Source organism: Canis aureus, chromosome 38, assembly GCF_053574225.1.
Source record: "Canis aureus isolate CA01 chromosome 38, VMU_Caureus_v.1.0, whole genome shotgun sequence".
NCBI lineage: Eukaryota > Metazoa > Chordata > Mammalia > Carnivora > Canidae > Canis > Canis aureus.
In genome coordinates, this window is record NC_135648.1 from 28,505,934 (window position 1) to 28,521,096 (window position 15,163).

Consider the following 15,163-nt stretch of genomic DNA (forward strand, 5'->3'; position numbering starts at 1 on the left):
CGAAAACATTCGAATCGAAAAGAATCGAATTGAAATGAATCCGATCGAAATGAAAAGAATCTACTCGACTCGAATCCAAAAGAATCGAATCCAAAAGAATTGAATCGAATCCAAAAGAATCGAATTGAATTGAATCAAAAGAAATGAATTGAATTGAATCAAGAAGGAACTAATCGAATCAAATCGAAAAAAATCGAATAGAATCAAATCGAATCAAAAAGAATCGAATAGATTCGAATAAAGAAGAATCGAACTGAGGGATCCCTGGGTGGCGCAGCGGTTTAGCGCCTGCCTTTGGCCCAGGGCGCGATCCTGGAGACCCGGGATCGAATCCCACATCGGGCTCCCGCTGCATGGAGCCTGCTTCTCCCTCTGCCTGTGTCTCTGCCTCTCTCACTCTCTCTGTGACTATCATAAAAATAAGAATCGAATTGAATCGAGTTGAAAAAATCATAAAGAATCAAATCGAAAAGAATCGAATTCCATGTAACGAAAAGATTCGAATTGAAAAGAATCGAATGGAAACAAAAGAATCGAATCGAATCGACATGAATCAAAAAGAATCGAATCAAAACGAATCGAAAAGAAACAAATCAAGTAGAATCTAAAAGAACCGAATCGAATCAAATCGAAACAATTCGAATAGAATTGAATCGAAAAGAATCAAAACGAATCGAACCGAAGAGAATCGATTCGAATCAAAATAACAAGTATCGTATCAAATCGAATCGAAAAGAATCATATCAAATAGAATCGAAAGAATGGAATCAAATCTAAAACAATCGAATGGAATCGAAAAGAATCGAATTGAACGGAATGGAATCGAAAAGAATACAATAGAATAGAATCGAAAGACATCGAATAGAATCAAACCAAATCAAAAAGAATCGAATTGAATTGATCCTAACCAAAATAAGCGAAATGAATCGACTCGAACCGAAAAAAATCAAATCGAAAAGACTCTAATCTCAACGAAAATCATCGAAATGAATAGAATCGAAAAGAATCGAATTGAATCAAATCGAAAAGAATCGAATGGAATCCAATCGAAAAGAATCAAATTGATTCGACTCGAAACAAATTGAATCCAATCGAAAAGAATCTAATTGAATCGAATCGAAAAGAATCGAATTCAATCAAAACGAATCGATTCGAATGGAATAGAAAAGAATAGAATAGAATAGAATCGAAAAGAATCAACTCGAATCGAAAAGAATCGAATCGAAAAGAATTGAATCGAATCGAAAAGAAACGAATCGAACCGAATCAAAAAGAAAACCATCGAATCGAATCAAATACAAAAGAATCGCTTTGAATAGCATAGAATTGAAAAGAATCGAATCAATCGAATTGAAAACAATCGAATCGAAAAGAATCGAATCAAAAAAAGTCGAATCGAAACGAAAACAATCGAATCGAATCGAATCTAAAAGAATCGTATTGAATTGCATCGAGTCGAAAAGACTCGAATCAAAAAGACTCGAATCGAATTGAATCAAATCGAAAAGAATCTAATAGAAACCACTCGAACAGAATCAAATCGAAATGATTCAAAATGAATCGAATAGAATAGAATCGAAAAAAATCGAATAGAATCGAAACGAATTGAATCGAAGAGAATCGATTAGAATCGAAATGAAAAGAATCGTATTGAATCGAATCGAAAAGAATCAACTCAAATCGAATCGAAAGAATTGAATCAAATCGAAAAGAATCCAATCGAATCGAAAAGAATCGAACTGAATGGAATCAAATCGAAAAGAATCTAATCGAATTGAAAAGAATCGAATCAAATTTAATGGAATCGAAAAGAATCGAATTGATTCGAAAAGAATCGAAATGAAACAAATCAGATCAAATGGAAAAGAATCAAATCGAATTGAAAAGAATCGAATCGAATCGAAATGAATCGAATCAAAAAGAATCGAATCGAAAAGAATCGAATTGAAAAGAATCGAATCGAATCGTAAAGATTCGAATCGAATTAAAAATATCACATCGAATCGAATCGCAAAGAATCGAATTGAAAAGACTCGAATTGAAACGAATCGATTTGAAACGAAAAGAATCGAATCGAATCGAATCGAATTGAATTGAAAGAATCGAATTGAATAGAAAAAAATCGAATAGAAAAGAATCGAACCGAAAAGAAAAGAATCAAATTGAATCAGTCGATTAAATTCTAGTCGAATCGAATCAAAAAATGAAATCGAGTCGAATCGAATCGAAAAGAATCGAATTGTATCTAATCAAAAAGAATCGAATCGTATCGACTCGAATCGAAAAGAATCCAACTGCATCATCGAATGGAAAATAATCGAATTGAATAGAATAGAAAAGAATCGAATCGAATCAAATCGAAAACAATCAAATTGAATTGATCGAAAAGAATCGAATTGAATCAAATCGAATCGAAATGCAAAGAATCGAATCAATACAAATAGAAAAGAATCGAAAAGAATCAAATCGACACGAAAAGAATCGAATCGAATCAAAAAGTATCGAATTGATTCGAAAACATTCGAATCGAAAAGAATCGAATTGAAATGAATCCGATCGAAATGAAAAGAATCTACTCGACTCGAATCCAAAAGAATCGAATCCAAAAGAATTGAATCGAATCCAAAAGAATCGAATTGAATTGAATCAAAAGAAATGAATTGAATTGAATCAAGAAGGAACTAATCGAATCAAATCGAAAAAAATCGAATAGAATCAAATCGAATCAAAAAGAATCGAATAGATTCGAATAAAGAAGAATCGAACTGAGGGATCCCTGGGTGGCGCAGCGGTTTAGCGCCTGCCTTTGGCCCAGGGCGCGATCCTGGAGACCCGGGATCGAATCCCACATCGGGCTCCCGCGGCATGGAGCCTGCTTCTCCCTCTGCCTGTGTCTCTGCCTCTCTCACTCTCTCTGTGACTATCATAAAAATAAGAATCGAATTGAATCGAGTTGAAAAAATCATAAAGAATCAAATCGAAAAGAATCGAATTCCATGTAACGAAAAGATTCGAATTGAAAAGAATCGAATCGAAACAAAAGAATCGAATCGAATCGACATGAATCAAAAAGAATCGAATCAAAACGAATCGAAAAGAAACAAATCAAGTAGAATCTAAAAGAACCGAATCGAATCAAATCGAAACAATTCGAATAGAATTGAATCGAAAAGAATCAAAACGAATCGAACCGAAGAGAATCGATTCGAATCAAAATAAAAAGTATCGTATCAAATCGAATCGAAAAGAATCATATCAAATAGAATCGAAAGAATGGAATCAAATCTAAAACAATCGAATGGAATCGAAAAGAATCGAATTGAACGGAATGGAATCGAAAAGAATACAATAGAATAGAATCGAAAGACATCGAATAGAATCAAATCAAATCAAAAAGAATCGAATTGAATTGATCCTAACCAAAATAAGCGAAATGAATCGACTCGAACCGAAAAAAATCAAATCGAAAAGACTCTAATCTCAACGAAAATCATCGAAATGAATAGAATCGAAAAGAATCGAATTGAATCAAATCGAAAAGAATCGAATGGAATCCAATCGAAAAGAATCAAATTGATTCGACTCGAAACAAATTGAATCCAATCGAAAAGAATCTAATTGAATCGAATCGAAAAGAATCGAATTCAATCAAAACGAATCGATTCGAATGGAATAGAAAAGAATAGAATAGAATAGAATCGAAAAGAATCAACTCGAATCGAAAAGAATCGAATCGAAAAGAATTGAATCGAATCGAAAAGAAACGAATCGAACCGAATCAAAAAGAAAACAATCGAATCGAATCAAATACAAAAGAATCGCTTTGAATAGCATAGAATTGAAAAGAATCGAATCAATCGAATTGAAAACAATCGAATCGAAAAGAATCGAATCAAAAAAAGTCGAATCGAAACGAAAACAATCGAATCGAATCGAATCTAAAAGAATCGTATTGAATTGCATCGAGTCGAAAAGACTCGAATCAAAAAGACTCGAATCGAATTGAATCAAATCGAAAAGAATCTAATAGAAACCACTCGAACAGAATCAAATCGAAATGATTCAAAATGAATCGAATAGAATAGAATCGAAAAAAATCGAATAGAATCGAAACGAATTGAATCGAAGAGAATCGATTAGAATCGAAATGAAAAGAATCGTATTGAATCGAATCGAAAAGAATCAACTCAAATCGAATCGAAAGAATTGAATCAAATCGAAAAGAATCCAATCGAATCGAAAAGAATCGAACTGAATGGAATCAAATCGAAAAGAATCTAATCGAATTGAAAAGAATCGAATCAAATTTAATGGAATCGAAAAGAATCGAATTGATTCGAAAAGAATCGAAATGAAACAAATCAGATCAAATGGAAAAGAATCAAATCGAATTGAAAAGAATCGAATCGAATCGAAATGAATCGAATCAAAAAGAATCGAATCGAAAAGAATCGAATTGAAAAGAATCGAATCGAATCGTAAAGATTCGAATCGAATTAAAAATATCACATCGAATCGAATCGCAAAGAATCGAATTGAAAAGACTCGAATTGAAACGAATCGATTTGAAACGAAAAGAATCGAATCGAATCGAATCGAATTGAATTGAAAGAATCGAATTGAATAGAAAAAAATCGAATAGAAAAGAATCGAACCGAAAAGAAAAGAATCAAATTGAATCAGTCGATTAAATTCTAGTCGAATCGAATCAAAAAATGAAATCGAGTCGAATCGAATCGAAAAGAATCGAATTGTATCTAATCAAAAAGAATCGAATCGTATCGACTCGAATCGAAAAGAATCCAACTGCATCATCGAATGGAAAATAATCGAATTGAATAGAATAGAAAAGAATCGAATCGAATCAAATCGAAAACAATCAAATTGAATTGATCGAAAAGAATCGAATTGAATCAAATCGAATCGAAATGCAAAGAATCGAATCAATACAAATAGAAAAGAATCGAAAAGAATCAAATCGACACGAAAAGAATCGAATCGAATCAAAAAGTATCGAATTGATTCGAAAACATTCGAATCGAAAAGAATCGAATTGAAATGAATCCGATCGAAATGAAAAGAATCTACTCGACTCGAATCCAAAAGAATCGAATCCAAAAGAATTGAATCGAATCCAAAAGAATCGAATTGAATTGAATCAAAAGAAATGAATTGAATTGAATCAAGAAGGAACTAATCGAATCAAATCGAAAAAAATCGAATAGAATCAAATCGAATCAAAAAGAATCGAATAGATTCGAATAAAGAAGAATCGAACTGAGGGATCCCTGGGTGGCGCAGCGGTTTAGCGCCTGCCTTTGGCCCAGGGCGCGATCCTGGAGACCCGGGATCGAATCCCACATCGGGCTCCCGCTGCATGGAGCCTGCTTCTCCCTCTGCCTGTGTCTCTGCCTCTCTCACTCTCTCTGTGACTATCATAAAAATAAGAATCGAATTGAATCGAGTTGAAAAAATCATAAAGAATCAAATCGAAAAGAATCGAATTCCATGTAACGAAAAGATTCGAATTGAAAAGAATCGAATGGAAACAAAAGAATCGAATCGAATCGACATGAATCAAAAAGAATCGAATCAAAACGAATCGAAAAGAAACAAATCAAGTAGAATCTAAAAGAACCGAATCGAATCAAATCGAAACAATTCGAATAGAATTGAATCGAAAAGAATCAAAACGAATCGAACCGAAGAGAATCGATTCGAATCAAAATAACAAGTATCGTATCAAATCGAATCGAAAAGAATCATATCAAATAGAATCGAAAGAATGGAATCAAATCTAAAACAATCGAATGGAATCGAAAAGAATCGAATTGAACGGAATGGAATCGAAAAGAATACAATAGAATAGAATCGAAAGACATCGAATAGAATCAAACCAAATCAAAAAGAATCGAATTGAATTGATCCTAACCAAAATAAGCGAAATGAATCGACTCGAACCGAAAAAAATCAAATCGAAAAGACTCTAATCTCAACGAAAATCATCGAAATGAATAGAATCGAAAAGAATCGAATTGAATCAAATCGAAAAGAATCGAATGGAATCCAATCGAAAAGAATCAAATTGATTCGACTCGAAACAAATTGAATCCAATCGAAAAGAATCTAATTGAATCGAATCGAAAAGAATCGAATTCAATCAAAACGAATCGATTCGAATGGAATAGAAAAGAATAGAATAGAATAGAATCGAAAAGAATCAACTCGAATCGAAAAGAATCGAATCGAAAAGAATTGAATCGAATCGAAAAGAAACGAATCGAACCGAATCAAAAAGAAAACAATCGAATCGAATCAAATACAAAAGAATCGCTTTGAATAGCATAGAATTGAAAAGAATCGAATCAATCGAATTGAAAACAATCGAATCGAAAAGAATCGAATCAAAAAAAGTCGAATCGAAACGAAAACAATCGAATCGAATCGAATCTAAAAGAATCGTATTGAATTGCATCGAGTCGAAAAGACTCGAATCAAAAAGACTCGAATCGAATTGAATCAAATCGAAAAGAATCTAATAGAAACCACTCGAACAGAATCAAATCGAAATGATTCAAAATGAATCGAATAGAATAGAATCGAAAAAAATCGAATAGAATCGAAACGAATTGAATCGAAGAGAATCGATTAGAATCGAAATGAAAAGAATCGTATTGAATCGAATCGAAAAGAATCAACTCAAATCGAATCGAAAGAATTGAATCAAATCGAAAAGAATCCAATCGAATCGAAAAGAATCGAACTGAATGGAATCAAATCGAAAAGAATCTAATCGAATTGAAAAGAATCGAATCAAATTTAATGGAATCGAAAAGAATCGAATTGATTCGAAAAGAATCGAAATGAAACAAATCAGATCAAATGGAAAAGAATCAAATCGAATTGAAAAGAATCGAATCGAATCGAAATGAATCGAATCAAAAAGAATCGAATCGAAAAGAATCGAATTGAAAAGAATCGAATCGAATCGTAAAGATTCGAATCGAATTAAAAATATCACATCGAATCGAATCGCAAAGAATCGAATTGAAAAGACTCGAATTGAAACGAATCGATTTGAAACGAAAAGAATCGAATCGAATCGAATCGAATTGAATTGAAAGAATCGAATTGAATAGAAAAAAATCGAATAGAAAAGAATCGAACCGAAAAGAAAAGAATCAAATTGAATCAGTCGATTAAATTCTAGTCGAATCGAATCAAAAAATGAAATCGAGTCGAATCGAATCGAAAAGAATCGAATTGTATCTAATCAAAAAGAATCGAATCGTATCGACTCGAATCGAAAAGAATCCAACTGCATCATCGAATGGAAAATAATCGAATTGAATAGAATAGAAAAGAATCGAATCGAATCAAATCGAAAACAATCAAATTGAATTGATCGAAAAGAATCGAATTGAATCAAATCGAATCGAAATGCAAAGAATCGAATCAATACAAATAGAAAAGAATCGAAAAGAATCAAATCGACACGAAAAGAATCGAATCGAATCAAAAAGTATCGAATTGATTCGAAAACATTCGAATCGAAAAGAATCGAATTGAAATGAATCCGATCGAAATGAAAAGAATCTACTCGACTCGAATCCAAAAGAATCGAATCCAAAAGAATTGAATCGAATCCAAAAGAATCGAATTGAATTGAATCAAAAGAAATGAATTGAATTGAATCAAGAAGGAACTAATCGAATCAAATCGAAAAAAATCGAATAGAATCAAATCGAATCAAAAAGAATCGAATAGATTCGAATAAAGAAGAATCGAACTGAGGGATCCCTGGGTGGCGCAGCGGTTTAGCGCCTGCCTTTGGCCCAGGGCGCGATCCTGGAGACCCGGGATCGAATCCCACATCGGGCTCCCGCTGCATGGAGCCTGCTTCTCCCTCTGCCTGTGTCTCTGCCTCTCTCACTCTCTCTGTGACTATCATAAAAATAAGAATCGAATTGAATCGAGTTGAAAAAATCATAAAGAATCAAATCGAAAAGAATCGAATTCCATGTAACGAAAAGATTCGAATTGAAAAGAATCGAATGGAAACAAAAGAATCGAATCGAATCGACATGAATCAAAAAGAATCGAATCAAAACGAATCGAAAAGAAACAAATCAAGTAGAATCTAAAAGAACCGAATCGAATCAAATCGAAACAATTCGAATAGAATTGAATCGAAAAGAATCAAAACGAATCGAACCGAAGAGAATCGATTCGAATCAAAATAACAAGTATCGTATCAAATCGAATCGAAAAGAATCATATCAAATAGAATCGAAAGAATGGAATCAAATCTAAAACAATCGAATGGAATCGAAAAGAATCGAATTGAACGGAATGGAATCGAAAAGAATACAATAGAATAGAATCGAAAGACATCGAATAGAATCAAACCAAATCAAAAAGAATCGAATTGAATTGATCCTAACCAAAATAAGCGAAATGAATCGACTCGAACCGAAAAAAATCAAATCGAAAAGACTCTAATCTCAACGAAAATCATCGAAATGAATAGAATCGAAAAGAATCGAATTGAATCAAATCGAAAAGAATCGAATGGAATCCAATCGAAAAGAATCAAATTGATTCGACTCGAAACAAATTGAATCCAATCGAAAAGAATCTAATTGAATCGAATCGAAAAGAATCGAATTCAATCAAAACGAATCGATTCGAATGGAATAGAAAAGAATAGAATAGAATAGAATCGAAAAGAATCAACTCGAATCGAAAAGAATCGAATCGAAAAGAATTGAATCGAATCGAAAAGAAACGAATCGAACCGAATCAAAAAGAAAACAATCGAATCGAATCAAATACAAAAGAATCGCTTTGAATAGCATAGAATTGAAAAGAATCGAATCAATCGAATTGAAAACAATCGAATCGAAAAGAATCGAATCAAAAAAAGTCGAATCGAAACGAAAACAATCGAATCGAATCGAATCTAAAAGAATCGTATTGAATTGCATCGAGTCGAAAAGACTCGAATCAAAAAGACTCGAATCGAATTGAATCAAATCGAAAAGAATCTAATAGAAACCACTCGAACAGAATCAAATCGAAATGATTCAAAATGAATCGAATAGAATAGAATCGAAAAAAATCGAATAGAATCGAAACGAATTGAATCGAAGAGAATCGATTAGAATCGAAATGAAAAGAATCGTATTGAATCGAATCGAAAAGAATCAACTCAAATCGAATCGAAAGAATTGAATCAAATCGAAAAGAATCCAATCGAATCGAAAAGAATCGAACTGAATGGAATCAAATCGAAAAGAATCTAATCGAATTGAAAAGAATCGAATCAAATTTAATGGAATCGAAAAGAATCGAATTGATTCGAAAAGAATCGAAATGAAACAAATCAGATCAAATGGAAAAGAATCAAATCGAATTGAAAAGAATCGAATCGAATCGAAATGAATCGAATCAAAAAGAATCGAATCGAAAAGAATCGAATTGAAAAGAATCGAATCGAATCGTAAAGATTCGAATCGAATTAAAAATATCACATCGAATCGAATCGCAAAGAATCGAATTGAAAAGACTCGAATTGAAACGAATCGATTTGAAACGAAAAGAATCGAATCGAATCGAATCGAATTGAATTGAAAGAATCGAATTGAATAGAAAAAAATCGAATAGAAAAGAATCGAACCGAAAAGAAAAGAATCAAATTGAATCAGTCGATTAAATTCTAGTCGAATCGAATCAAAAAATGAAATCGAGTCGAATCGAATCGAAAAGAATCGAATTGTATCTAATCAAAAAGAATCGAATCGTATCGACTCGAATCGAAAAGAATCCAACTGCATCATCGAATGGAAAATAATCGAATTGAATAGAATAGAAAAGAATCGAATCGAATCAAATCGAAAACAATCAAATTGAATTGATCGAAAAGAATCGAATTGAATCAAATCGAATCGAAATGCAAAGAATCGAATCAATACAAATAGAAAAGAATCGAAAAGAATCAAATCGACACGAAAAGAATCGAATCGAATCAAAAAGTATCGAATTGATTCGAAAACATTCGAATCGAAAAGAATCGAATTGAAATGAATCCGATCGAAATGAAAAGAATCTACTCGACTCGAATCCAAAAGAATCGAATCCAAAAGAATTGAATCGAATCCAAAAGAATCGAATTGAATTGAATCAAAAGAAATGAATTGAATTGAATCAAGAAGGAACTAATCGAATCAAATCGAAAAAAATCGAATAGAATCAAATCGAATCAAAAAGAATCGAATAGATTCGAATAAAGAAGAATCGAACTGAGGGATCCCTGGGTGGCGCAGCGGTTTAGCGCCTGCCTTTGGCCCAGGGCGCGATCCTGGAGACCCGGGATCGAATCCCACATCGGGCTCCCGCGGCATGGAGCCTGCTTCTCCCTCTGCCTGTGTCTCTGCCTCTCTCACTCTCTCTGTGACTATCATAAAAATAAGAATCGAATTGAATCGAGTTGAAAAAATCATAAAGAATCAAATCGAAAAGAATCGAATTCCATGTAACGAAAAGATTCGAATTGAAAAGAATCGAATGGAAACAAAAGAATCGAATCGAATCGACATGAATCAAAAAGAATCGAATCAAAACGAATCGAAAAGAAACAAATCAAGTAGAATCTAAAAGAACCGAATCGAATCAAATCGAAACAATTCGAATAGAATTGAATCGAAAAGAATCAAAACGAATCGAACCGAAGAGAATCGATTCGAATCAAAATAACAAGTATCGTATCAAATCGAATCGAAAAGAATCATATCAAATAGAATCGAAAGAATGGAATCAAATCTAAAACAATCGAATGGAATCGAAAAGAATCGAATTGAACGGAATGGAATCGAAAAGAATACAATAGAATAGAATCGAAAGACATCGAATAGAATCAAACCAAATCAAAAAGAATCGAATTGAATTGATCCTAACCAAAATAAGCGAAATGAATCGACTCGAACCGAAAAAAATCAAATCGAAAAGACTCTAATCTCAACGAAAATCATCGAAATGAATAGAATCGAAAAGAATCGAATTGAATCAAATCGAAAAGAATCGAATGGAATCCAATCGAAAAGAATCAAATTGATTCGACTCGAAACAAATTGAATCCAATCGAAAAGAATCTAATTGAATCGAATCGAAAAGAATCGAATTCAATCAAAACGAATCGATTCGAATGGAATAGAAAAGAATAGAATAGAATAGAATCGAAAAGAATCAACTCGAATCGAAAAGAATCGAATCGAAAAGAATTGAATCGAATCGAAAAGAAACGAATCGAACCGAATCAAAAAGAAAACAATCGAATCGAATCAAATACAAAAGAATCGCTTTGAATAGCATAGAATTGAAAAGAATCGAATCAATCGAATTGAAAACAATCGAATCGAAAAGAATCGAATCAAAAAAAGTCGAATCGAAACGAAAACAATCGAATCGAATCGAATCTAAAAGAATCGTATTGAATTGCATCGAGTCGAAAAGACTCGAATCAAAAAGACTCGAATCGAATTGAATCAAATCGAAAAGAATCTAATAGAAACCACTCGAACAGAATCAAATCGAAATGATTCAAAATGAATCGAATAGAATAGAATCGAAAAAAATCGAATAGAATCGAAACGAATTGAATCGAAGAGAATCGATTAGAATCGAAATGAAAAGAATCGTATTGAATCGAATCGAAAAGAATCAACTCAAATCGAATCGAAAGAATTGAATCAAATCGAAAAGAATCCAATCGAATCGAAAAGAATCGAACTGAATGGAATCAAATCGAAAAGAATCTAATCGAATTGAAAAGAATCGAATCAAATTTAATGGAATCGAAAAGAATCGAATTGATTCGAAAAGAATCGAAATGAAACAAATCAGATCAAATGGAAAAGAATCAAATCGAATTGAAAAGAATCGAATCGAATCGAAATGAATCGAATCAAAAAGAATCGAATCGAAAAGAATCGAATTGAAAAGAATCGAATCGAATCGTAAAGATTCGAATCGAATTAAAAATATCACATCGAATCGAATCGCAAAGAATCGAATTGAAAAGACTCGAATTGAAACGAATCGATTTGAAACGAAAAGAATCGAATCGAATCGAATCGAATTGAATTGAAAGAATCGAATTGAATAGAAAAAAATCGAATAGAAAAGAATCGAACCGAAAAGAAAAGAATCAAATTGAATCAGTCGATTAAATTCTAGTCGAATCGAATCAAAAAATGAAATCGAGTCGAATCGAATCGAAAAGAATCGAATTGTATCTAATCAAAAAGAATCGAATCGTATCGACTCGAATCGAAAAGAATCCAACTGCATCATCGAATGGAAAATAATCGAATTGAATAGAATAGAAAAGAATCGAATCGAATCAAATCGAAAACAATCAAATTGAATTGATCGAAAAGAATCGAATTGAATCAAATCGAATCGAAATGCAAAGAATCGAATCAATACAAATAGAAAAGAATCGAAAAGAATCAAATCGACACGAAAAGAATCGAATCGAATCAAAAAGTATCGAATTGATTCGAAAACATTCGAATCGAAAAGAATCGAATTGAAATGAATCCGATCGAAATGAAAAGAATCTACTCGACTCGAATCCAAAAGAATCGAATCCAAAAGAATTGAATCGAATCCAAAAGAATCGAATTGAATTGAATCAAAAGAAATGAATTGAATTGAATCAAGAAGGAACTAATCGAATCAAATCGAAAAAAATCGAATAGAATCAAATCGAATCAAAAAGAATCGAATAGATTCGAATAAAGAAGAATCGAACTGAGGGATCCCTGGGTGGCGCAGCGGTTTAGCGCCTGCCTTTGGCCCAGGGCGCGATCCTGGAGACCCGGGATCGAATCCCACATCGGGCTCCCGCGGCATGGAGCCTGCTTCTCCCTCTGCCTGTGTCTCTGCCTCTCTCACTCTCTCTGTGACTATCATAAAAATAAGAATCGAATTGAATCGAGTTGAAAAAATCATAAAGAATCAAATCGAAAAGAATCGAATTCCATGTAACGAAAAGATTCGAATTGAAAAGAATCGAATCGAAACAAAAGAATCGAATCGAATCGACATGAATCAAAAAGAATCGAATCAAAACGAATCGAAAAGAAACAAATCAAGTAGAATCTAAAAGAACCGAATCGAATCAAATCGAAACAATTCGAATAGAATTGAATCGAAAAGAATCAAAACGAATCGAACCGAAGAGAATCGATTCGAATCAAAATAAAAAGTATCGTATCAAATCGAATCGAAAAGAATCATATCAAATAGAATCGAAAGAATGGAATCAAATCTAAAACAATCGAATGGAATCGAAAAGAATCGAATTGAACGGAATGGAATCGAAAAGAATACAATAGAATAGAATCGAAAGACATCGAATAGAATCAAATCAAATCAAAAAGAATCGAATTGAATTGATCCTAACCAAAATAAGCGAAATGAATCGACTCGAACCGAAAAAAATCAAATCGAAAAGACTCTAATCTCAACGAAAATCATCGAAATGAATAGAATCGAAAAGAATCGAATTGAATCAAATCGAAAAGAATCGAATGGAATCCAATCGAAAAGAATCAAATTGATTCGACTCGAAACAAATTGAATCCAATCGAAAAGAATCTAATTGAATCGAATCGAAAAGAATCGAATTCAATCAAAACGAATCGATTCGAATGGAATAGAAAAGAATAGAATAGAATAGAATCGAAAAGAATCAACTCGAATCGAAAAGAATCGAATCGAAAAGAATTGAATCGAATCGAAAAGAAACGAATCGAACCGAATCAAAAAGAAAACAATCGAATCGAATCAAATACAAAAGAATCGCTTTGAATAGCATAGAATTGAAAAGAATCGAATCAATCGAATTGAAAACAATCGAATCGAAAAGAATCGAATCAAAAAAAGTCGAATCGAAACGAAAACAATCGAATCGAATCGAATCTAAAAGAATCGTATTGAATTGCATCGAGTCGAAAAGACTCGAATCAAAAAGACTCGAATCGAATTGAATCAAATCGAAAAGAATCTAATAGAAACCACTCGAACAGAATCAAATCGAAATGATTCAAAATGAATCGAATAGAATAGAATCGAAAAAAATCGAATAGAATCGAAACGAATTGAATCGAAGAGAATCGATTAGAATCGAAATGAAAAGAATCGTATTGAATCGAATCGAAAAGAATCAACTCAAATCGAATCGAAAGAATTGAATCAAATCGAAAAGAATCCAATCGAATCGAAAAGAATCGAACTGAATGGAATCAAATCGAAAAGAATCTAATCGAATTGAAAAGAATCGAATCAAATTTAATGGAATCGAAAAGAATCGAATTGATTCGAAAAGAATCGAAATGAAACAAATCAGATCAAATGGAAAAGAATCAAATCGAATTGAAAAGAATCGAATCGAATCGAAATGAATCGAATCAAAAAGAATCGAAACGAAAAGAATCGAATTGAAAAGAATCGAATCGAATCGTAAAGATTCGAATCGAATTAAAAATATCACATCGAATCGAATCGCAAAGAATCGAATTGAAAAGACTCGAATTGAAACGAATCGATTTGAAACGAAAAGAATCGAATCGAATCGAATCGAATTGAATTGAAAGAATCGAATTGAATAGAAAAAAATCGAATAGAAAAGAATCGAACCGAAAAGAAAAGAATCAAATTGAATCAGTCGATTAAATTCTAGTCGAATCGAATCAAAAAATGAAATCGAGTCGAATCGAATCGAAAAGAATCGAATTGTATCTAATCAAAAAGAATCGAATCGTATCGACTCGAATCGAAAAGAATCCAACTGCATCATCGAATGGAAAATAATCGAATTGAATAGAATAGAAAAGAATCGAATCGAATCAAATCGAAAACAATCAAATTGAATTGATCGAAAAGAATCGAATTGAATCAAATCGAATCGAAATGCAAAGAATCGAATCAATACAAATAGAAAAGAATCGAAAAGAATCAAATCGACACGAAAAGAATCGAATCGAATCAAAAAGTATCGAATTGATTCGAAAACATTCGAATCGAAAAGAATCGAATTGAAATGAATCCGATCGAAATGAAAAGAATCTACTCGACTCGAATCCAAAAGAATCGAATC